We start from the raw sequence: 25,493 nt of genomic DNA, 5'->3' as shown, positions 1-25,493 counted from the left end.
AGGACTATCCTTTTCTTATTGAATCTTGTCAAATGTCATTTGACTATATGTGTAAAGGTTTATTTCTGGGCTTTCTATGCTATTTCACTGGTATATATGTCCTCATTAATAATTTCTAACATTAATATATGTTGAAACAATATTTGGGATATATTGGATTAAATAGTTCTTAAAATTAATTTCATCTGTTTCTTTTTACTTTGTCAATGTGGTTCCTAAAATATTTTAAATCACACATGTGGTTTACATTATATTTCTACTGGACAGAGTTGCTCTAGATCAGTGGTTCTCAATGTTTTTTTGGCCATGCCCCACCTAAACATCTCTAAAATCCTGATGCCCACCCTGTGACATATAATTCTTATTATTCAAAAGTGACTTCCTATTCACGTGGAGGAAGCTTAAAAGGCCATTAACTTGCTCTAAACAAGCTTCCAAAGAACATGCCATCCATGAAAAAGAAAAAGAAAAGAACGAAAGGACAGCTGAAGTACTGCGGAAGAAATCACTAAGAAATTAAAATAATAATAATAAGAAGAAGAAGAGATATGAAAAAATAGCAAATAAAGTTTCAAAACATACAATAGAGAACTGAAATGCATATATATTTATATATTGCATATGAGGCCCTAGAACCATAAGAAATGCAAAAAATTCACTGTCAATAACTCATTCTTGAATTACCCCCCTTAAAAATCAAATTGCCTCCCTTGGGGAATGTACCCCCACGTTGGGAACCACTGCTCTAGATGCTCTGAACTTGGGCCATTATGCAGTGTGAACAACAACTGACACCGTGGGATTAAATGATAGTCTGTAAGCCGCCTTCCGTTTGTGTTACTACAGTGCTCAAGGAGCAGGAGAGTGGTGTGGTTGACAATTGAAACTCAGGTTTCAGTCTTCAAGACCTTTTCTGTCTAATACAGCAGCCACTAGCCACATATGCCTATTTGAGCACTTCAAATGTAGCTAGTTTAAATTGAGATGTGAGTAATATAAAGTTCAGACTAGATTTCAAAAAAACTTAGTAGAGCCTAACTGGTTTGGCTCAGTGGATAGAGCATCAGCCTGCGGACTGAAGGGTCCCAGGTTCAATTCTGGTCAAGGACATGTACCTTGGTTGCAGGCACATCCCCAGTAGGGAGTGTGCAGGAGGCAGCTGATCAATGTTTCTCTCTCATCGATGTTTCTAACTCTCTATCCCTCTCCCTTCCTCTCTGTAAAAAATCAATAAAATATATTAAAAACAAAAACAAAAAACTTAGTAGAGCCTGGCTGGTGTGGCCAAGTGGTTAAGTGTTGACCCATAAACCAGGAGATCACAGTTCGATTCCTGCCTGGTCAGGGCACATGCCTGGGTTTCAGACTCGATCCCCAGTAGGAGGCATGCAGGAGGCAGACAATTGATTTTCTCTCATCATTGATGTTTCTATCTCTCTCTCCCTCTCCTTTCCTCTCTATGAAATCAATAAAAACATATTATATATATATATATATATATATATATATATATATATATCAGCAATATGATTATTAAAACGACAATGAGATATCACCTCACACCTGTCAGAATGGCTATCATTAACAAATCAACAAATGACAAGTGCTGGTGAGGATGTATCGAAAAGGGAACTTTGTACACTGCTGATGGGAATGAAGACTGGTGCAGCCACTGTGGAAAACAGTATAGAGTTTCCTCAAAAAATTAAAAATGGAACTGCCATTTGACCCAGTGATCCCATGTCTAGGAATATATCCTACAAAACCCAAAACACCAATCAGAAAGAATATGTTCATAGCAGCTCAATTTACAATAGCTAAGATCTGGAAACAGCCCAAGTGCCCATCAGTAGATGAGTGGATAAAAAAGTTGTAGTACATTTAAACCATAGAATACTATGCCCATGTAAAAAAGAAGGATCTCTTACCCTTTGAGACAGCATGGAGGGACCTGTAGAGTATTATGGTAAGCAAAATAAGCCAGTCATAGAAAAATAAGTATCACAGGATCTCACTCATATGTGTAATCTAATGAACAAAATAAACTGATGAACAAACTAGATCCAGAGACATAGAAGCATGGAATAGACTGATGAATCTCAGAGGAAAAATGGGGGTGGGGAGTGGGTGGGAAGAGATTAACCAAGGAGCTTATATGCATATATGCATAGACCATGGACACAGACAATAGTGTGGTGAAGGTCTGGGAGGGATGGATGTGGGGTGGAGGGGGTCAATGGAAAAAAAGGGGGGCATCTGTAATATGTTTAATAATAAAGATTAATTAAAAATAATAAAAGTTTTAAAATACAATTTAGTACAAAAAGTTTTGTAAAATATCTCATTAATAATTTTACTATATGTTGAAATGTTAACTTTTGATAGTTTGAGTTAAATAAAATATATTATTAAAATTAAACTTATTTTGATTCTTTTTTTAGAGCAATTTTAGGTTCACAGCAAAATTGAGAGCAAGGTATAGAGATTTTGCATATCACCTCTGTTCCCACACATGCATAACCTCTCCTGTTGTCAACATCTCCTATGTGTGTCACATTTGTTACAACTGATGAACCTACATGAACACATCATTACCACCCAAAGTCTACAGTTTACATTATAACTCGTTCTTGATGTTGTACATTTTAAGGGTTTGGACCAATTTATAATGACATGTCAGCACCATTTTAGTATCATACAGAGTAGTTTTTAGTGCCCTAAAAATCCTCTGTGCTCCACCTATTCATCCCTTCCCACCCCTTAACCTCTGGCCACCATGATCTTTTTAATGTCTCAACAATTTTGCCTTTCCAGAATGTCATACAGTTTGAATTACAGAGTATACATAGCCTTTTGGGATTGGCTTCTTCTTTCATTTAGCAATATGCATTTAAGGTTCCGCCATGTCTTTTCAAGGCTTGATAGCTCATTTCCTATTTATTTTTATTTTTTAAAATGTTGCTCCTAGAATTATAAAATGACATATGCAGCTCACATTATATTTCTGTTGGATACCTATTGGCTTGACACGGGCAGTTTTTCAGTCTGGCACCAGCCACTCAAGTTCATGCTTGGCTACACCTAGTTCGCTGCATGCACCCTGGCATACCAGCCTCCTTACCTTCATGTGTACTAGAGTCACGTCACAAGAGCCGCCTTTTAAAAAAATATATATTTTTATTGAACTCAGAGAGGAAGGGAGAGGGGGAGAGAGAGAGAAACAGAGAGAATCATTGATTGGCTGCCTCCTGCACGCCCCCTACTGAGGATCGAGCCAGCAACCCGGGCATGTGCCCTTGATCATAATTGAACCTGGGACCCTTCAGTCCGCAGGCCGATGCTCCATCCACTGAGCCAAACCAGCTCAGGCACGAGAGTTTTCTTTAACTCCTTTATCCCTGAAGACTAATTCATGTTCAGACCCACATCAAATATGACATCTTCAAGGGAGCCTTTCTAAACTTCCACTGTACTTAAGTCACCCTTTACAGTACTCTGCACTCATTTTGTAATTTTTTAAAGCACGTGTTTGACTTTCCCTCTAGATTGTAGATTGTGAACTCCTTTAAGTAAAGAACCATGTTTTGTTTCAGTAGGCATTCATATATGTTGAGTGAATAATGAATGAAGGAAACACAACAAAATTCATATCCTCCAATAAGAGATAACACGTCCACTTACCAGTCAGATAGCACAGAAAACGATCCTAAATGTAACAAACTAGGCTGCAAAAGTATATCAGTCAATAGCTAGATTACAAGCTAAAATTTGTGTTTTATATTAAATCAATACCTTAATAATATTTATAAAGCATGTCACAATTAAGTGATAATAATTAGCCCCTTAATAGTTAGTAGATTCTGATTGCCTTGGAAATATGGGGATTGGCTACAGAAACTGGATGGTTAAAACAACCACATTCCATATCCATTAGCTGAAAGCCCAGATCCCACCAGAATAGAGGCACTAAAACTGAGCCTTTGATGTAGTTTCCAAAGAAAGCCACCAAGATGATTAAAGAGTTGGAAAATGAGATTTATGGGGAATAGCCACAGGAACAGAGACAATTCTGCCTAGACAAGAGAAAAGGCCGAAGGGTGACTTAATAACCATCTTCAATCATTGTTATTATACAGATGATGGTGACCATATGGTCTCCATTTCCATCAAAGAAAGAATACTGAAAATGGACTTAAGCTGCAGCATAAGAAAAGTCTAGTTTTAAAGAAAGAACTTAATGGCTAAGAACTAGTACACAGTTAAACACACCCAAGGAGTATGTAGTGGCCACTTCCAAATGCTTTTATCATGCTAAGAAGGCAGCAAATGGATAGAGTGTGGTTAGGCCTTCACAATCCTTTGTTGAGGGCATATCCTCAACTGGCTAATCTTCAAATGAATCAAGTAACATACAACCATAGGAATGGAAAAGAACTAAAGATATGAAAGTTGAAACACAGCACCCTCTGGTGTACATAACTTTCTTTCAAACAAGGAAGATTCTTAATATATATCAGTATTTCTCAAAATATAAGGTCCAAACCATGATAGAATCAAGAGAAATATATATACCAAGCTGGCCCTAGTGTTCATTTAGTTGCTTCATCCATCTTTATTAGGCATGTACTATGCATTTCCCCCTTTGGTACCAGGAAGGCTCTTACACAAGAAACCTCACTTCTGTAAACATTAAATATGGCTGCTTCCCCATCACTTTTTGAATGCTGCATTCAGTTGGCACATAAACATTTCATGCTGAGGCATGACAATGCTATCCACCAGATAAGTTCAATTTTGTCCTGCATTCAGAAGTACATTATATACAAATGTTAGGGGACACCTGAATTGGGTGCTCTTTCAACATGTCCCCCTCTCTGTCGTAGTGTATACAGCCCTTCCTTACCAATCTGGATCTCTTTGTCTCCTGAATGCCAGCAGCCATTCTCCTAAGCTATGTGCTTAAAAACTTTCTCCATCTACCTTTCTTTTATTTTTAAATACAAAAGACATTCCACCGGCTCAAAAAGACTGAGAATCAATCCAGAATGTTTTGCATTCCTCTCCATATCTTTAGTCATCTTGGTTCTGGGTGGGAGCTTCATTTAAGTGACACACATACTTCACTCATGTGACTCACTACAGTTAAGCAGCTGCTGTGTCCTAGATAAACACAACACAGGCCCTGTGTCTGAGATTCACAGTCCAGTGGGGGAGACAGAGATACAGGTGAAAATAGATAAGTTGAAACTCAGAGCTCTACATACTAACAGAGGAAAAGTAAAGGGCAGTGAAAACACCAGAGAAGAACTATCTTGGCTCAGGACATCCGAACAAGACATAAATCCTGTGGGAGCAGGTCTTAAGGCTGAGAAGATTGTCCAGGCAGAGGACACAGGAGCACACACCATTCTGTGTAAATACCTCAAGGCCTAAAAAATAAAGAATGGCCCCTGGCACATCACCATTTGGGACACTTCCTTCTGTCCCAAAAGTCTCCTTGAGGAGACATGAGAGACACACCTAAACAACCTGACTCCTACACATTATATAGAGAACACACCCAAGTGGCATCAAACAAACAAAAACAAAGCAGACCAGACCCTGGTCTGAGGGAGGTGAGAACAGGCTGGAGTGGAGAGCACTCGGAGACCAGTAGTCTGGCTGGGAAGCTCAAGCAGGTATTCCTCTAACATTGTCCTTGCCAGCTAATCAGTAGCCTTGCCCTGTGCCCATCTCCCTTGTAGCACTGCAGACAATGCATTAACTTGGGTACCATCTTCCCCTTCCACATGACGATGGGCTGAGGCTAAAGATGTATCTCTTTATCACTATGCCTCTATCACTTAACATATATGCAGCTCACACAAAATTTAATGAACAAGCTAAGTGATTAGTTCATATGCATGACTAGGATTTAAAAGAGCAGAGCCCTGGACCTGTAAATCCCTAACACCTTCCTCTATCTACTTCCCTTTGTTTTGTTCTTCCTTATAAGCTATCCATCTTCCTCTGGTTCATGCTTTCCTATCTTTTCACTTTCTCTTAAATCAACTCCTACCCTCTAATTAGGGAAAGATGGCAGATATTCTTGTCCCCAGTTAAGAGTGACCTATGGCAAAATGAAACAACCAAGCCAAAGAGGCAACAAGGAATTGGCTTCTCGCGTACTCAGAAGAATGTAAGATTGCTGCCTCTCCAGGGAAAAAGAGAAACCCAACCTGATTACAGAGCAAAAATAGGTCAGTGCTTGAATACAGCCCTTTCGGTCACTGGCAGCAAACGTTTTTTGCTTCTGACTCCAGTGTCACAAGAAAGTGGCAGCACAGTCTTAGAATAAGGTCTCCACAGCCAGCTGGCCACCTCAGCCTGGCCTTCCCACAGGCATTCTAGAAGCAGCATGCAGGGCCAGGCAACTGCTGGGGAGCCCAGTGAGCCTTTGTCACTGGTGACATGAAATACCAGCATTCATGTTTTGTTTTGAACCAACTGGGTGACAATTCAAGGTTGTCCTTATAAGAAGTCTCTCTCCTTTGCATTCAGCTATACTTTATTTAGGAGGAAAGAAGTGAAAAGAGCTCAGCTAGCTTGCTTATATCGATGTAGAGCCAGCAGCAGCCTCTTTTCCATGAATTACAACTATGAATTATTATAATGTTTTTCTTGCAGCAAATTCTGTGTGTGCATGGCTGAGAGGGATGTCAAAATTGTGTTTCTATGTCAAAACTCTGCTGTGTATTGCTCAAAAAAAATAGGCTGAGAATTACTGATCAAGAATCAGAGCTAGACTGCTGGTGGGAATGCAGACTTGTGCAGCCACTGTGGAGAACAGTATGGAGTTTCCTCAAAAAACTAAAAACGGAACTCCCATTTGACCCAGTGATCCCACTTCTAGGACTATATCCCAAGAAACTAGAAACACCAATCAGAAAGGATATATGCACCCCTATGTTCATAGCAGCACAATTCAAAATAGCTAAGATTTGGAAACAGCCTAAGTGCCCTTCAGCAAATGAGAGGATTAAAAACCTGTGGTGCATCTACACAATGGAATACTATGCTGCTGTAAAAAGGAAGGAGGAACTCCTACCATTTGCAACAGCATGGATGGTCCTGGAGAGCATTATGCTAAGTGAAATAAGCCAGTCAGAGAAAGATAAATATCACATGATCTCACTCATTTGTGGAATATAATGAACAACATAAACTGATGAACAAAAACAGATCCAGAGACAGAGAAGCATCGATCAGACTGTCAAACCTTAGAGGGAAGGTAGGGGAGGGTGGGGGTAAGAGCGAGAGATCAACCAAAGGGCTTGCATGCATGCATATAAGCATAACCAAGGGACACAGACACGAGGAGGGTGAGGACATGAGGGGGGGAGGAGGGAGGGACAATGGGGGGATAAAGACACATATATAATACCTTGATCAATAAAGAAAGGGGGAAAAAAAGAATCAGTGGTAGAATAGAAAAGGTAAGGAAACAGGCATTTGAACAATATGTTTTATTAGCAAATAGCATCCTATATAATAAAACCCTAATATTCAAATCAACCGAACGGTGGAACGACCAATCACTATGATGCACACTGACCATCAGGGGGCAGACACTCAACGCAGGAGCTGCCCCCTGATGGTCAGTGTGCTCCCACAGGGCGAGCACCACTCAGCCAGAAGACCTGAGCCAGGCTCTCAGCTGGTGAGTACAGAGGCGGTGGTGGGAGCCTCTCCCACCTCCACGGCAGCGCTAAGGACTCCTTTGGGGATGTCCACCTGCCCCGCAGGGAGTGGGCCTAAGCCAGCAGGTGGACATCCTCCGAGGGGTCCCAGACTGCAAGAGGGTGCAGTCCGGGCTGAGGGGGCTCCCCTCCCCCAGTGCACAATGTCGAGCACTGGGCCTCTAGTATTTCATAATAGCAATGATTGACATTTATTAAACATAAGGTTCCAAAGGGCTCTGGTAAAGTAATTCTAAGAAAGAGGTTCCAGAATGGTCTATTGATATGTTCTTCTATAAAAATAGGCCTGGCTCATATAGTGTCTGGTGTACATCTTTTCTCTAGATGCAAGATCTCTGAGGTAGGGCTCAGCGCCAGACTATTCTGTTTCTGCAATCGTGATATGCACACTGTGGATATATACATCAATTACACCTGCAGTGTTCTGCTTTACTAGCAAAAAAGGGGGGCTATGATTACAAGGTTCCCATCCAGTACCCATTTTGTTGCATGGGATTTAGTATCAAGTTTTGGTCCCTTGATACCAAAGCACTCAATACCCAGAATGTGTTTGCATGTGTGTAGAACTCATAGGTACAGGGTTTGAAAAGTTAAGCTGAATCTTAATGTTGCCATCTAAACAAAATTAATTAGAATTTATTTTATAACAGAGATTGAGATAAGGCTAAATAGAAAAGAAATGGGTGATAAATAGTTTAAAGAAAGGGAGAGAGAGAGAGAAAGTAAGAGGAGGAAAGATAAGGGGGAAGAAGGAAACACTTACCTAAGCAATGGCTTCACTACCAAAAACATTTTTGAAGAAATGTACATGATGCTTTTAACATCTGTTCATTGTAAAAACACGTAACAGAAACCTATAAATTCAGTAGTTTTACCTAAATTTGTATTTCATGAAGCAAAACCTTCAGATAAATATGAAAAATATTAATATGTAGGCAAGAAATACATAAGTAATTCATGCTTTGCCAAAATGGAGCTCTCTAACCCCTTTCCCCTCCTCCAAGGTAGAAGCTTAGTCCACAGATTAGAATCACTAAAGTACACAAAATAAAAGGAAATGTATCTCCATTTGAATTCTAAGGTACAAGTAATGAAAATCAATTCAAAATGGCTTACATAATAAAGTGGGTTTACCGGCATACATAAGCGGAAAGTCCATAGGTGGGGTCTGATTCAGTTGCTTTATAATGAAAGCAAGGGCCTGTGTGTTTTCTTTTGTTTTTCTCTGTTTCGTTAGCTGCCTCCTAGGGGTAGCTTCCCTAATCACTGCAAGATGCGACAGCAGTCCCAGGCTTTACGTCCCCACCATCCAGGACAGAGAGCGGGTTGACTTTGCGAAGACCTCTTAAAACACCTAGGAGCCTTCTTCCCAAAGTCCTCAGCAAACATTCTGACGGCCTGAACTGGGTCACACAGGCCAGCCCTGAACTAACTGACTGCTAGTCAGCCCTGGGCACTAACTGCTACTGGGTTAATCATTGTGGCAACATGCAGGAGTTATCTGATTGAGTTTAGACAATCAAGACCCATCCTGGAGCTGAGGGTGGGACCAATCCTTCTCTATCAGAAGACATACACACTGTCTGTCTGCTATGGAAGGGAGGGGGGAGTAGAAGAGATGTTGGGATGGGGACAATTATAATGTCCTCCACACCTCACCTGGTACTGAATCTGACTCAGATCTCCAGTATCAAGGGAAAATATGGAAGTGCATTTTGAGTGACACTTGATCATTTAACAAAGACTGATGTTTATTCTTACATAGAGGCAAATTTTCTTGGAGGTAAACTCAAGGAGAAATAGGTCTTGGAACTCTATGTGAGGGAAAATGGGTAAAGGTGAGGAGAACAGGCTACATTTGGAACTATACGTTGAAACACTCAAAAAAGCCATCCTTACGTTGATCCCCCGGAAGGCAGAGGATGTGACAGTAAACCTAAGCGCAGGGCCAAGATGAAATGGTCCAGATGCTTTCCTTTCAAATAATCTAATTTACTGTAAAGAACAGGCACTGACTTATCTTAGACTCCTTCTTATGTATCAAATTTCTAAAAATGAGCTCGTCCTCACATGATGAGTTAGTTGGGTGAGCCCTGTGAATGCTGATGTCCAATGGATCATTTGCCATCTATCCCCTGCCTCTGACCCATGACTTACTCATGTAGTATTTCTTCATTCTTTAGCTGCTGACAAAAATGGAAGGCCAATAATATTTCTGCAGGCCTTAGGACATAGCTGTCCCAAAGATGGAATTAGTTTTCTTTGATGTGCACAGACTTCCTCTCTGTTCTAAAAATAAAGCCATATGTAGGAAGTACGTTTGAAATTCTCTGGGCAAATCCAAGATGGTATTTGCACTGTTGGATATTTATATGGTTTTTATAAACCAGCTCTAGGAGTATATGAACATTGCCTTTGCCCACAGGATCAATAGTCACTAACCTCTAACAGTGTGGAAATAGGTAATATAATGTCTGAACAAAATGTAATACTACTCCCTCTGTGCTGGTCTCCACGTACCAGGAAGTCATGGCAGTGAATGGATGCAGTGTCCCTCTAGTGCAGCGGTTCTCAACCTGTGGGTCGAGACCCCTTTGGGGGTCAAACGACCCTTTCACAGGGGTCGCCTAAGACCATTGGAAAACACACATATAATTACATATTGTTTTTGTGATTAATCACTATGCTTTAATTATATTCAATTTGTAACAATGAAATTGGCGTTCACCACAACATGAGGAACTGTATTAAAGGTTCGCAGCATTAGGAAGGTTGAGAACCACTGCTCTAGTGCCTCAGCAGCCCCTTACAAAGCAGCTGACTCAGGGCATGGTTCTAGGGCCCCAGTGTTCCGAGAGGGGTAGAAATATCTCCTTATAAAACAGTGGGCAGTCAGAAGTGTACGGGATTTCCTCTGCTTCCATGGGATTAGGGGAAAGTCTCAACACTCCAGTACTTCTCCAGTGAATAGGATGTGCTACTGGCCTGGTGCTCATCCTTGTAAGGTGTAATGGTGAGGTGCTATCTGGAATTAAGATTGCTGCCAAGAGTGTAATGGGAAAGAACTCTGTTTTCAGGGTTACATCGGGGACCCTGGATTCATTTTTCAGTTTCAACCCACATTTGACTGACCACTGTGTGCCAGGTTCTGTGCTAACAAATCCTCATAGCTTCAAACAATTCTAGAAAATGGATATTTTTACCTCTATCTTACCTGTGTGGAAGCAAAAGCTCAACGAGGTTATATATCTATTGTCATAGAGCTGGAATGTTATATTTGGGTACCAGACTGAACTCTCTTGAAGTTTATTCCACACTGTGCCATTGACTCTCATAGTGCAGTGTTTGGGGCCTTGGAACATCTATATAATAAAAGCCCAGCGACCATTACAGCGGAACAACCAGAACGACCTGTCACTATGATACGCACTGACCACCTGGGTGCAGACGCTCAACACAGGCTCTAGGAGCTGCCCCCTGATGGTCAATGCATTCCCACAGTGGGAGCGCTGCTCAGCCAGAAGCCATGCTCAGGGCTGGCGAGCGCAGTGGCGGTGGTGGGAGCCTCTCCTGCCTCTGAGGTAGCAGCTAAGGAGCAGCAAGTCAATCGAGTCAAGCAGTAAGGAGTGAGCAGCTGGACGGTTAGGCGCAAGGGGTCCCGGATTGCGAGAGGGTGCAGACTGGGCTGAGGAACTCCCCCTTCCCACGAATTTTGTGCATCAGGCCTCCAGTTATTATATAAGTGGATGGGAATGGTCATCCTCATTATAGCTAAGCTCTTACTCTGCTCTCAAAAGAGATAGAATAAATTAGGTTAAAGGGGGCTATTGGAAGGCAGAGGGTGGTAAGTGTTGCAATGAATGAACACAAGAGGTTTGGAAACCCTAGGGTGAGGATCAGCTCTACTGGACTAGGGACAAGGAAAGACTTCAGACAAGTGAAACCATCCTCTGGGGAGGAAGAGCTTTTGAGGGCAAGAAGAGCCCCCAACACAGACATGAAAGCAGGCAAGCACATAAAGGGACGTATGGGAAATCTCTTAGATCAGGGTTTCTCATCCTTGGTATTGACATTTTAGACCAGATAAATCTTTGTTCAGGGGAGGGAGGGGCTGTGCAGTATAGGAAATTTAGCAATGTACCTCACCTTTATCCACTATATGCCACTAGCACATCTCACCCATCCCCTTGTTGTGACAATTAAAAAAGACTCCAGACATTTGCCTTAGACCAGTGGTTCTCAACCTTCCTAATGCTGCGACCCTTTAATACAGTTCCTCATGTTGTGGTGACCCCCCAACCATAAAATTATTTTCGTTGCTACTTCATAACTGTAATTTTGCTACTGTTATGAATTGTAATGTAAATATCTGATATGCAGGATGTATTTTCATTGTTACAAATTGAACATTATTAAAGCATAGTGATTAATCACAAAAACAATATGTAATTATATATGTGTTTTCCGATGGTCTTAGGCGACCCCTGTGAAAGGGTCGTTCGACCCCCAAAGGGGTCTCGACCCACAGGTTGAGAACTGCTGCCTTAGAGGAAGATGTGTGTGTCAGCATCTGGGGCCTGGCTGGATGTGGGGCCTGGGAAGACTAGTGTAAGAAGGAGAGTCTGTGAACCCCAGACAGGAGAGGGAACAACGTGTGCCCCGGGTGCCCTTTCATCAGCTCCCTCAGCTATGGACTCAGATGACATTAGGACAAATGGAGCCAAAGGTGATCCCACAATGGGGTCGACTGGAAGAATGCCCAGCAGGATCCTGGCTGGGAGTAAAATGTCCACAGGAGGAGAGAAATGACTCTAGGCCTAGGCCATTTGGAAAGGGCAAACTCTTATTCTCTTTTCTCCTTTCAGTAAATTGAAGCAAGAGAGAAAGACACGGGGAATGCTACAGGAGCCCGAATCTTCCAAACTTATTTGGGAGGGATTGAGGGGACCTGGATTAGGAAAAGTGCTGAGTGGACATGTGTCTAGGACTACAGTGTCACCCTTTCCTCCCACTCCTGCACCTCTCATCCTCAGCCTGCTTGCTGTTGCCAGGAAAAGTGGGATACTTACTCCTGGGAGGCTGGAAGGAAAAAGGAGAAAGGGGTGAAAGTGAGAGAATTTTGAGGTTCAAGAGAAGTTCTGACAAGAGTTTACAAAGGGGGCCTTGTTGCTCAGTAAAGAGAATAAAAAGTACAACTGGGCCTGGGGGTTTGAGGACAGTAAAGAGGCAGAGAAATGCATATTCTGGGTAGGGTGCACCACATGACCATTCATTCTGTTTTAGAGCTTCTTATCTACAAATGGTGTGGATATTATCATCTTTTTATAGTAGAGGAATATAAGGTATAGGGAGGCAAGTAATTTGTTTGTTGACAGACAAGGGACCTCCCAGTATGACCACAGGCCCCAGGCATGGTTGGCAGTTCCTCCCTGCTGTGCCTCCTCTGGGCTCCAGAGTGCACAATTTCCTGCTCCAGGTGAGCCGTAGTTGCTTGCTTGTCTGTCTGCTTCACTAGAACAGACGGTCAGGGCTGTGTTTTGGGTTCTGGGTGTCCAGCATTTCCTTATGTGCCAGGTCCAGCCCCCAAAGCCACAGAGGAAGCAAGTAAGAGTTAATACCGAGGAGAACAAAGGCCCGGCCAAGGCCCAGCTGTGTGGATTTACAGCAGAACTAATGAGCACACCCAGTTACATAAGTGCTTCTCCCACTCCACTCAGCAGCCACTGGAGCAAAGCAGGGCTCTTTCTTCCCTGTGCTATATATAATCTCTGTTTTGGCAGGAAGCATGCTACAGTTCCACAGCTCTGTTATAATAGATAGTAATTTTTTCTTCAAAGCCTAACAATTGTTTGTTGTTGTTGTTTTTACTATTGATGCCACAAAGTAATACTTCATTCAGACTTAGCTTAAGATTTAGATACTTTCCCCACATTTTCAGCATTTTTCTATCTCAAAAAACACTTTTTTTCCCTAGTTCCACTTTCAGAAGCAAAGGAAGGGTGAAATGAGATGCTGAAGAGAAGCTTGCCACATTCCATAATTATAGACTTTGATGCTGGAACCTCAAGGCTCCAATCCTAAATGGGATAGTATTTCCCTTTGGTAACTAAATAGGGACTGATCCATTGACCAGAAATATATTTTTGATACAGAGTAGGTCAGGTTTGTTTTTGGTTCTTTCCCATCTGTCTCCTAGGCCCTAATCCTGGAATTCATGACCCCATGAGCATAGAATGAATATTTCATAGGAAGAATCACTCCTTTGTCCTAGGACTTGTTTGAAGGTGGTTTTTGCTTTAATACATGTCTTTTGGAGCCCTGGCCAGGTAGCTCAGTTGATCAGAGCATCGTCCTGATATGCCAAGTACAAGAATCAACCAATGAATACATAAATAAGTGGAACAACAAATCGATGTCTATCTGTCTGTCTGTCGTTCTCTCTCTCCCTATCTTCCTCCTTCCTTCTAAAATCAATAAAAAGCATATCCTCAGGTGGGGGGGGGGGGGGGGAATAGTTTAAAAGCACACATTTACTAAAAATTACCATATTAACTAAAAGCTTTCTAATTCCTGAAAGTCATAGTTTGTTATTCTATAAACTGTTATATATACACACTTACTTGAACATTAAAAAAATTATACATATTTAAGTATATGCAGTCATTTATACTTTTTGCTAATTTGGTTGGGCCCTCCTCCACACCAATTTTCTGAAATGGTGAACTACTAATCATGTATTTGACATTTTCATGGGATGTCAGGTTAAGAAGAAAAAGAAAAATAGGCTTTAAAAATATGAATTGTATCAGCATTAATAGTAAAATCTAAGTATTAGATTAGTATTAGCAGTATTTGTAGGCATAGCTCTTAGAGAGTATTAAGACATTTTGAGACTTGCTAACACTAGTCGGCTCAGATGTAGCAAGTGCTGTTCAAAGTGGCTTGTCACAATGGTTGGAGTCAGATAAACCTGAGTTCCATCCCTGACCTGGCAACTTCCCAGTGCAGGTCACTGGGTCTTGGATGAAGTATTTAACCTTCCACAGCTCAGAATTCTCTATTTCAAACTGGTAATGGTATCAGTGTATACAGTGTAAGGTTCACTGTGAAAAGAAAATAAGATAGTATATGTGAAAGCATCCTTGTGGGGGCATGTTGAGAGTTAAGCAGAAGTCTTGGGCTTCCTGCCTCCTTCCTGGCCCCCTGCAATCCTCATTCACCTTTGTGGACCCTGTGCAAGGATCTGAACACTGTCCTCCTCTCGCATGCAACTGTGGCTGTGACTTCAGTGACTTCTACTGCCTGTAAACACACACACACTTTTCCTCATACAGTCCCCTGCATCACAACCACATGTCTTTTCAAAACACACAGATCATTGTCTTAGTGATTCCTTGAAGGATAAACTCTGCCCACTTTAGCCTGCTGTCAGGTCCTCAGTCCGGTGCTTTCTGAGCTCCTGGCTCTTTACAAACCCTCATCTTCCTACCCTACCTCGCCCAGGCCATGTCCCTGTTTCAAGTCCTAACACAGCCCCCAAAGCCCACAGCATAAACTTCAAACTGCTTTAAGTGGCATTTGAGACACATGGTATCCGGTCCCTGTCCCTCTCGTTTCACTGTCCACCACCCCTTTGCTTCCATACTTTATACCCAAGCAATTATACTTACAGGCTTGGAACTCCCATGCTGTCTCCTCACTCGTCCGTTAACTTACATATGCTCCTCTCTTTGCCCAGAATATCTTCTCCTCTCATCTAGTTGGCAAACTCCTAGACAGTCTTTACACTTCACTCTAATGACTGCACTTCTGTGACTGTCTGTAAAGTACCAACTCTGTGTCTTGTACATTCTAGTTATCACACTTGCCATACTGTAATTATGTTTCATGTTTTCTTATAATTCACTAGACCACCATAAGTGTCTTTTTGGGGGGATGGACCCAGGGCTCAGTCTTACACAGAGCAGTCACTCAGGAAATGGTTGTACTGTTGAACAGAAGAAGCTTCCAGCCTAGAGGGAATGTGGGAATGCGTGCTACAACAGCAGTCTGCGACTGTGAGATGGCAGAGGGAGAATTCTACCACATCCCCATTTAAAATGTTAAAATGTTGGGGACTGCTAGAACTCAGAAAAAGAAACCCTTTAGGTGGTTACAACTCTAATAAGTCAATTACATTTACCTAAAGTCCATGGAACTCAAAAACTGTATTTTTCTTCCCCAAGTGTCTTTTTTTTTTTAATAAAGTTTCCTGTTCTGTGGAATGATCGTGGGCAATCACTTTTGCAGTTTTTGGTGATGCCAGTTTATGGCTATGTTTTTCTGTTCACTGAACTGGCTCATTTCTTCAGGAGAACAAACTGTTCTGCGCTGAAGCAGGAATTGGCTGGGTTCTAACAAAAAGATTCCCCCCACCCCCTCTCCCCGACAGTGTTTTTGCAAAAGACCCAAGTCAATTTATAGCCAAGTAACAAAAGGTCAGAAAGGTTAGTCAAGCAATGGGCGTAATTCCTGTGTGTCACAGCCAATAAAGGAAATGGGTGGGAATAAATAGTATGCAATATTAACCTGAAATTATTTGTGCAAAGCTATTATTGTAAACTATACAAAGGGACCCATGGCTTCCAATATAAAGAATTTCCCACTCTGATTTTTTTAAGGCACATTTACTGTGGAAGAACTGAGATGACCTCGAATTTCTCATCTGTAAGTGGAAAATGTAAAAAAAAAAACTTTTCACACTAATTTACGAAAAATCTTGGTCATTGTTTTACAGCCCTGAAATAGAAATGGTCACATAAAAAAATAAATATTTCATAGTTAAATCACAGTTAAATACAATTTACATGGTGGAATTTAATATAAAATATTTGCCAAAGAAAACTGACCAAAGGGATACACTAAGAAAAGACTCTATAAATATGCTTTAATCACACTGAAAGAGTGACAACTACTGCATTATTCAACGAGCATAAGAACAACAAGAAATGCCTGCCTTTGAAGCAGATATAAAGAACTGACATCACCAGCCAAGCAAGCAGATGAATAACAGCCTGTACTGGGCAGCCAACCAGGCCTGTGGAGTAAGGAAGCCTTTCAGAATCCAAGGCTATTGGAAGCAACCCCTACTCCCACCCAACCCTAGTCGTGATGTCTACAGTACTCACCATTTAAAACAACCTAATCATCCAAAAGATGAATGGTTAAAGAGAACACTGTCATGGTTCAGACAAGATGATGTAACTTATTTCTCTCCTAGCCTCCTTCCTAAGTACAACTATAAATTCTGGAAATAACACAAGAGGCAACCAAAGGAGAAGGTAGCAAAGGGAAGGCGAACAGATTAGAGATCCCAGGAGTCGAGGAACAACATAGCAGCAGGGCATCTTATGACACTACCACCTCCCACCCCCACTCCATCCAACTAAAAAATGTAACCCAGGCCCAGTGTTTCCCAAGCCCCAACCTAGCAACGAAGGTAACCCAGGTAAGCATATCTTTCCCCATGACAGAATGGGAGTTCTGCTGACTATACCAGGCCAGCTGGAAGCACCAACAAGGAGGATAGATCAGGAGCCCACTGATAATAAAATAGGCTGAAAGCACTCTCCCTCCCTGCAGGCCTCTAGGAAGTACTCCTCATCCCAGCAGGATGTAGACTCCCTTCTCTCACCTAGAGGCACTAGGCAGCATTGTCTGGGGAAACTCCTCCCTCCATTAGATAGCATCAGCAGGGATCAGTGGGAGCCCCAGCTGCAACAGATAGCCAAGCAGACCAAAATAGTAAAGGCTCTGAAAAGTAAATTGGCATTGGAATCACAGCCTACAAAAGTAGATACAACCTGTGTGCTAAACTTAATTGGGGTGACTTCCTGCTGAAATAAAAAATTTAAATAGGACCCAGAGTCTCCTAACATAATGGACAAATGTCCAGAATAGAACTGAAAATCATCCAACATACCAAGAACTAGGAAAACCATCACTTGAATGAGAAAATATAATAAACTGATATCAACATCAGGATAAATCTGATATTGGAATTAGCTTACAAAAGATATTAGAGTAACCATCTTAAAAATGTTGCAACAAGTAACTACAAATTCTCTTGAATCAAATGACAAAATAGAAAATCCTATCAAAGAAACAGAAGTTATGAAAAAGAACCAAGTGAAAATTATAGAACTGAATGATACAATAAGAGAAATAAAAACTTGCTAAATGGCCCAGCCAGAATGGCTCAGTGGTTGAGCATAAATCCATGAACCAGGAAGTCAGGGTTCGATTCCCAGTTTGCAGGCTCCATGATTGATGTTTCTATCTCTCTCTCTCTCCCTTCTTGTCTCTAAAATCAATAAAAAAATATATATTTTTTTAAAAACCAACTTGCTAGATGGAGTGGAGATGACCGAGGACAGAAAGTGAACTTGAAGATAGATCAATAACACTTATCCAATATGAACAAAAGAGAGTAGACTGAAAATAAATTAACAGAGCCTCAGGCACTTGTGAGACAACAACACATCATTAGAGTCCCAGAAGGAAAGTAGAAAGAGAGGGGATGAAAGAGTACAGACAGTCTTTGGGTTACGTAGGACTCAAAGTACATCGTTTTGTGGTTAGATCACCATCTCCCATCCTATCTAATAAAGAGGGAATATGCAAATTGACTGTCACACCATCACAAAGATGGCGGCACCCACAGCGGAGGCCAAGTTCCCGTAACGAGCCTTAACGAGCAATCAGCAGGGACCAGACACTGCATGGCACTGGGCCAGGGCAGGGGACCTGAGGCTGTGCGCCCCGCCCAGTGGGGCTTGACAGGGGACCTCAGGCCACACCCCCGACCCCAGCACTGGGCGGGGGACCTGAGGCTGCACCCCCTGCCCAGTGGGGCTTCACAGGGAACCTCAGGCCGTGCCCCCCACCCCAGCGCTGGAGGACCTAAGGCTGCACCCCCCACCCAGCCCCGGGCCAGGGGACTTGAGGCTGTGCCCCCCACCCAGTGGGGCTTGATGGGGATCTCAGGCCGCATCCCCTGTCCGGCAGGGCTTGACGGGGGACCTCAAGGTGTGCCCCCCACTCCAGTCCGGGCTGGGGGACCTCAGGCCGCACCCCATGCTCTGGCCCGGGGAACCTCAGGCCACGCCCTCCGTCCGGTGGGGCTTGACGGGGAACACCGGGCCGGGGGTCCTGAGGGTGCGCTGGGGGACCGGAGGCTGCACCCCCCCATCCGGCGGGGCTTGACAAGGGTGGGGCCTGCCGATTCTTGATCTCGCCCAGTGGGGGTGGGGCCGGCTGGGTCTGGGTCTCACGTGATTTTGAGGCGCCATGGGTGGGCAGGGACTTGCTCTGGGTCCTACAGCATGCCCCAGACTCTGACAGGAGGAAGCTTTTCATATACATTTTACTAATTTTCTTTCATCTCTGACACTTCTATTATAGAGAAAGGGCAAATAGCAATATTAAAATAGTTCCTCTAATTAATCCCCTTTTATTATGCACGAATTTCGTGCACTGGGCCACTAGTTTATTTACAAAAAAAAAAGTTCCGTCATTTCGATGTATGTACATATGTGCTTTATGTTTTTCATTATTTATTTACCACAAGTAAAGGTCAGGAATTGTTATCTTTCTTTTAAATTTTTTTACTGTTTCACTTCATTACTGCTGTGTACGTGCTCCATGTGAGTGACATAGGTGCTTATGTAGGTCGTTCCGACTTACGGCAAAAATCACGTTATGTCACGCCATAGGAACTTATCTCCGACATAACCCAAGGACCTACTGTATTTAAAAAGATGATGGGTGAGAATTTCCCAAACCCGGTCAGGACACACACACACATACACACACACACACACATATTCCAGTGAACCTTTTCTTTTTAATACCACTTGGAGTCAGACACCATGGGCTTAATTAAATCTCAGCCCCACCATGCACTTCAGGCAAGTTACTTAATTTTGCATATTGATTGGTCAGCATCTGTTATTTGCAGATGGGATGAGCAAAATTAAATAACACTTTTTGGAAGAATTATTCAGTAAGGTAGAAATAAAAATTGTATGGCCTATATTTAAGAAAAGCCAGCTGAACACTGCCACGGGGAAGGTGAGGTCTCTCAGTGGACACCTGTAACTCCAGATGCCACATCTGGACCAAGGTGAAAATTGTTCATTGTTGAACTCCTTAAAAACTCCCAATCTCATCTGAGTCAGACACTAGAATTTTTTACATTCTGCCTCAAAAAACACCTCATCTGCCACTTCTCCATCACCGTTGCTACCACCTTGTTCAAGTTCCCATTGTCTCTCACCTGGATGACTGCCACAGCTGCTTTAAAGCCTCTGTGGTGCAGCCCACAGGATACAAACTCAAACTTGTTGGCCAGGCACTCAAGGCACTTGACCAACTGGCCCCAATATCCCTTTGTCCAGTCTCATCTCCAACCGCTTGGTACCTTTAGTTTGATGAACTAGGGCCATGGTCGGCAAACTGCGGCTCACGAGCCACGTGCGGCTCTTTGGCCCCTTGAGTGTGGCTCTTCCTAAGCCTTAGGAGTACCCTAATTAAGTTCATAACAATGTACCTACCTATATAGTTTGTTTAAAATATCTGGCTCTCAAAAGAAATTTCAATCGTTGTACTGTTGATATTTGGCTCTGTTGACTAATGAGTTTGCCGACCACTGAACTAAGGCAATGAACTTGGGTATCTTCAGGCTTATCCATTATCTCACAAAGCCTTACTGGTACAGTAACACTCAGCTCCCAGAATGCCTTCGCTTACTCAACAAACATCACTCCCTCCTCCCTCCCTGCCTCTGTGTCTCCAGGACACCTAACAGTCACATAGATTTTGCCATTGTTGATCTGCATGCAGGCCACCTCTTCACCAGAAAGGGGAGCTTGAAGGCAGGGACAGGCTGTCTTTATCTTTGTATTTCCTGCACCTAGCTCAGTATCAGTTCAGCTTGGCGTGAGGCCTTGGTGATTGTTAAATGAATCATAAGTAGCAAAATACTTATGACTAACAGGCTGATACTAACAAGAATTGATACACTTCATAGAACACATGTAAAACATGAAAGGAAAAAATAATGGGGGTAGATAAGGAATAGGAAGAGTGGATGCCAAAAGAGAGAGTAACTGAGTTTCCATATATGCAAGGAAAGGGAAGTTCCTGGTTTTGCTTTAATAATAGTAAATAAATGTAGAAACAAATGTTATTTTTAGCAGTAAGAGAATTCAAAAGTTTGTTCACATTTAAAATTTGTTTTAAAGTGAAAAGGAAAAAACATTCCATATAACAGAAAAGAGAGAGGAAATATCAAAATTAAGAAATGAATTTTATACAGAAAACATAACAATTGCACTATCAACCATAAGTTAAAGATGATAAATTCACACATAAGTAAATTATAGAATCTTCAAGATTGGTTGAACAGGAGAACAAGCTTTAAGTATTGACAAAAACATTAAAAAAAATAAACACACAACTAAATAATCTTGAGAAACAAACAACCAAAAAAACTTAGAGGAACTTTTTTAAAAAGAAAGGAATTAGATACTTGAAAGGAAAAACCAAAACTTTGGAAGGACCACAAGACACTGGCAGGAGTTGCTGCCTATGGAGGCAAGACATGACCTATGGACACGACAGAATGATGCCAGCAAGAGTGATGTCTCTGTCCAAGTGCTATGAGACAGGAGGCATGCATGAGTATTTAATAGAAGCTGAGGGGATACAGAATTACCTGCACATCTGCATGAGCTTATATGTGAGATAAATTCCTAGAAAAAATGCAATTGCTGAATTAAATGGTATGTACCTTGAAAAGTGAAAGATTAATCTACAAATATCTTAAAGGTGAAACAGAAAAAGCATGATGTATAGAATAAATAAAATGTCATACTTGATAGAAGTGGAATGAGAAAAATGAGGTAAGGTGGAGCTAGGCAAGATACTAGGAATAGACACTGATATAACAGAAAACTGGCTTTGTCCTTCCCATTAACTTTGCCCCCACAGCAGAAACCTGAAGGAGGAGGAGGACAGGAACCATGTGGCTATTTGGGAGGAGATTTTGGGCAGGACTCAGTATGATAATGAGCCTTAGAAAATGTGTGTACAAATTTACTTGCAAATAATCTTGTCTTCTGTTATTTTTAGTTTAGAGGACTAATATACAATGCCATGAAATACTTTTTAATTCAAGCTGCCAACTCAGTTAAAGAATGAGCAAGCTGGAATACATCATATATTCAACAGCAGCCCTACTGTAATCCACCATAAGGCAGAAAGTTCCAGAAGCTAGAATATCCCATGGGTTGGGTGGCCCCAGGCTTGTGGAGGAGTTGCCATGTCTAAGTCAGGATGCTGTGCACAAGCTTCCAGCACTATTACCACCAATGACTCTGACTCAATTTCCTCCACTTTCTTTCCCAAAATTTCTACTCAGTATACTGGAAAAGAGCCCTTAATGTTATAATGAAAAGTTATGTAATGGATTTCCTTTATTTAAAAATATTAACAACAACAAAAACACCTGAATCTTGGGAGTGCTGAATAACAGAATAAATTGAGTTCCCAACTAAATTAATAATAATAAAATTTTGTTAGGGCACATCTACTTCATAAAAGTGAAGGCATGTCTATTTACATTGATTGATTAGCCAGTCTGCTTTGTTTTCAGCATTAAATTTAGCATTGAAAAAAATGTTTACTGTTTCTGAGGGCATTGCTGCCCATCTTGTAGAATGTAACTTGAAAAACTAGTGTTCAAATTAGTGTTCTAGTTTTTCAAGGCAGTTATTTAATAAAACAAAGGTATAAGTTCTACATTTGGATTTAAAGTTGACCTTGGACTAAATCTGCATATCACAGAGACACAACTCTACCTTTATAATACCCAATTGTCAACCTAAGATGTAACAGGTTCCTAGGTGATCCAAGAAATCATATAAATTGCATATTTAATACAGATTTTTAGGCTAATTCAAAACAAATCATGTGGTCAAAGCGCTCAGCAATAAAAATGGAAGGAGGATAAAATAACAAAAAGTTTAACAGCAATACAAGAACTAAATATTATGGCAAATATTATAGCAAGAAACGTGCTGAAATTCAGAAGCATACTATTTACCTGGGAAATATACTTTTTTCTTACTTCATTGGTTTCTTCAGTATCTCTCTTCACTTTATACAGTCCCGTGTGCATCTTTAAAGGTTCACTTGTTGTTGCTTCTGCAGTTGCAATTCAGTCCTGTAAAAGAAGCAGCATATCATCACTCCATGAGAAAAAAGATCAAGTATATTCTAGGAAGCTGAGTTATCCAGTCTCATCAATCTCTTTTCCTAATTCATTTTCACCAGAACTACATACAAACAGATAAGCCAAGGTGGTGGAGAGAGTAAAAAGAGGTCATTAAAATACAAACTAGACAGTTAAAACTACTTAAAATGCTAGTAGAAACTGAAAAATATAAATGGAAATAAGGCAAAGTTAATTGTCTCTTATAATAGATCAGAATAAGATTATTCATTAAAATCTGTAATTTTAACACTCTGCACCAATGAGTTTCCCTCTCTCCCTCCTAGCTAAATTTGAGATGGCTTAGAAGAAATGATAAAATTGACATGTGGCTTTACAACTTCAAGGCTGCACACCTTCAAGGATATGTTCTTTTTCACCACTTTTCCATTCAAAGCTCTGGGGTTTTCCTGGCATGGAATCTAGAGGTACTACAATGTTCTAGGTTGTGTGTTCTAGGCCAAAAAGTATGTTATCTTTATCTTTGTTTCTGACCCTTACCCCTACATTTTCACTTTCTGCCCAGGGCCAATGAAGAACACACAGTGTAACTCTTGGAATAAAAAATAAGACAGCCGAACCGGTTTGGCTCAGTGGATAGAGCGTCGGCCTGTGGACTGAAGGGTCCCGGGTTCGATTCCGGTCAAGGGCATGTACCTTGGTTGCGGGCACATCCCCACTGGGGGGCGTGCAGGAGGCAGCTAATCGATCTCTCTCATCGATGTTTCTAACTCTCTATCCCTCTCCCTTCTTCTCTGTAAAAAATCAATAAAAATATATTTAAAAAAAAAAAAATAAAAAAAAATAAGACAGTAACTATGTTTAAAAAAAAAAAAAAAAGCCCACCAGAGATGCTTCATGTGATCTTGTAATTACTTGGGAAACAGTAAAAACCAATTCTTTTGAGTTCTTTACTTCTTTTCCAAAGCATTTTCTTTGGTTGAAATGTCCACTAGCAGTATAATGGCCTTAAAGAGAATATGCCAGAGGATCTTAGACTTTCAAACAGAACAATGCATTGGTACACCAGAAAGGGTCAGAAGTATGAGTATCTGTAAATGTAAACAAGTTTGCCCCTCAAAAAAGCACCCCTCACCAAGTAGCTCCTACTTATCTTTCACCATCATTCTTACTTCTTTAACATATACATAGCTAGTTCTGATTCTGCCAGGCACTGTTCTAAAGAGCTTTAACTAAATTGACTAATTCTACCTTTATAACAACCCTATGAGGTAGATTCTAGTATTCAGATTGTCCAGATGGGAAAATTAAGGCACAGAAAGCTTAAGTAAATTGTGCAAGGAAATTCACTAAGCGCTGTTCACAGGCAGAGGTTCTTGGGCAAATGTAAGCAGTGTAAGCTGCAGTTTCGTCCACCTATTTCACTTTACTGCTGCCACTGTATGTAGCTCAATGTCTAGTAGAATTAGCTCTCATTGGAAATTTTTCCTAATTAATACTTTATTGAAAAACAACTTTTAACTCTCCACAGCTTAAAGACTGACGTTCTTATTTTAAAAAATTATCCAGTGCACATCACAAAAAGGAAACCATAATTTTATGGAAATCAGAAGCAATAACTATTTTAAGCTGAATACTCACATTCACCCACTACTTTAGCTTATTAGATTTATTCCAGACAGCTTGCTACGCTTACTAATTTCCTTCTAACTTTAAAGTCACAAGGCCTTGGCTCAAGCAAGGCATTTATTCTTTTACTCTCTAGTTCAGGTGATTGGGGTATGATGCTAATGATGCCAGAAGCTGTGGGTTCAATCCACTAGAAACCAATTAGCTTTGTTGGCTTCAAGTCTATAAACTTTTAGTCTGGATGGCATATTGTGGATCCTAAGAGGAACCAGGTGGGAGTGTGCAAGACAGCACAGATACTTCTGCAGGAGGAATGAGTCCACATATAACACTGGGGCAGGAACAGGACGGGGGGAGGGGAGGGGAGAAGCATCAACTTTACTCATAAAGAAAAGCTTCATGATCATATGGACAAAACAGTTCTACCCTTCTGAGTAAGAAGTTCTTCTCAATCTCAGACCTTTTGCCAGAATCTAACCTAAAGTCCCTCCTTCAAAAAACAGTTGTAAGATTTAAAAAAAAAATAAGAAACTAAGGTTTTTAGCTTTTGCACAAGCTCTGCTTGATTGATCTAAAACAGGATTTTCTTTTTCTTGAATTTTTATTTCTGACATCAATTTCACTGACAATAAAAAGTATTTGTGATAGTTTTAGATAGTCACAAAAATCTCTAGCAGTGCAGCATAGCAAATCATCAGAAAAATCTTACTATAATTCCATATGTATATCCTAGATTCTTTTTTTTTAATTTACTCTTAATTTTTATAAAACCAAAATCTGCTCCATCTCCAAACAACATAAAGTTATTTTAGACATGCTTTCTCAAATTAAATAAAGAAACCAACCAATAT

At 41.1% G+C, this 25,493-nt stretch overlaps 1 protein-coding gene across 7 annotated transcripts in view; it reads right to left on the bottom strand.

The window, feature by feature from the left end:
• The window catches only part of ZHX3 (zinc fingers and homeoboxes 3), a 127,266-nt gene that overhangs the window by 39,260 nt on the left and 62,513 nt on the right, over positions 1-25,493 (bottom strand). For 6 of the 7 annotated variants that reach the window (XR_011472197.1, XM_070420969.1, XM_070420966.1 and 3 more), the window contains one exon: positions 22,885-23,004. The gene's annotated coding sequence lies outside the window, so the exon portion shown is untranslated. The remainder of the gene's footprint in view (positions 1-22,884; positions 23,005-25,493) is intronic. The other variant, XM_070420968.1, reaches the window with a different exon arrangement.

The sequence above is a fragment of the Myotis yumanensis genome, unplaced genomic scaffold, assembly GCF_028538775.1.
Source record: "Myotis yumanensis isolate MYYU_CA2020_CCGP unplaced genomic scaffold, mMyoYum1.0.hap1 SCAF_7, whole genome shotgun sequence".
NCBI classification, from domain to species: Eukaryota; Metazoa; Chordata; class Mammalia; order Chiroptera; family Vespertilionidae; genus Myotis; species Myotis yumanensis.
This window is presented reverse-complemented; position numbering and strand designations above follow the sequence as displayed.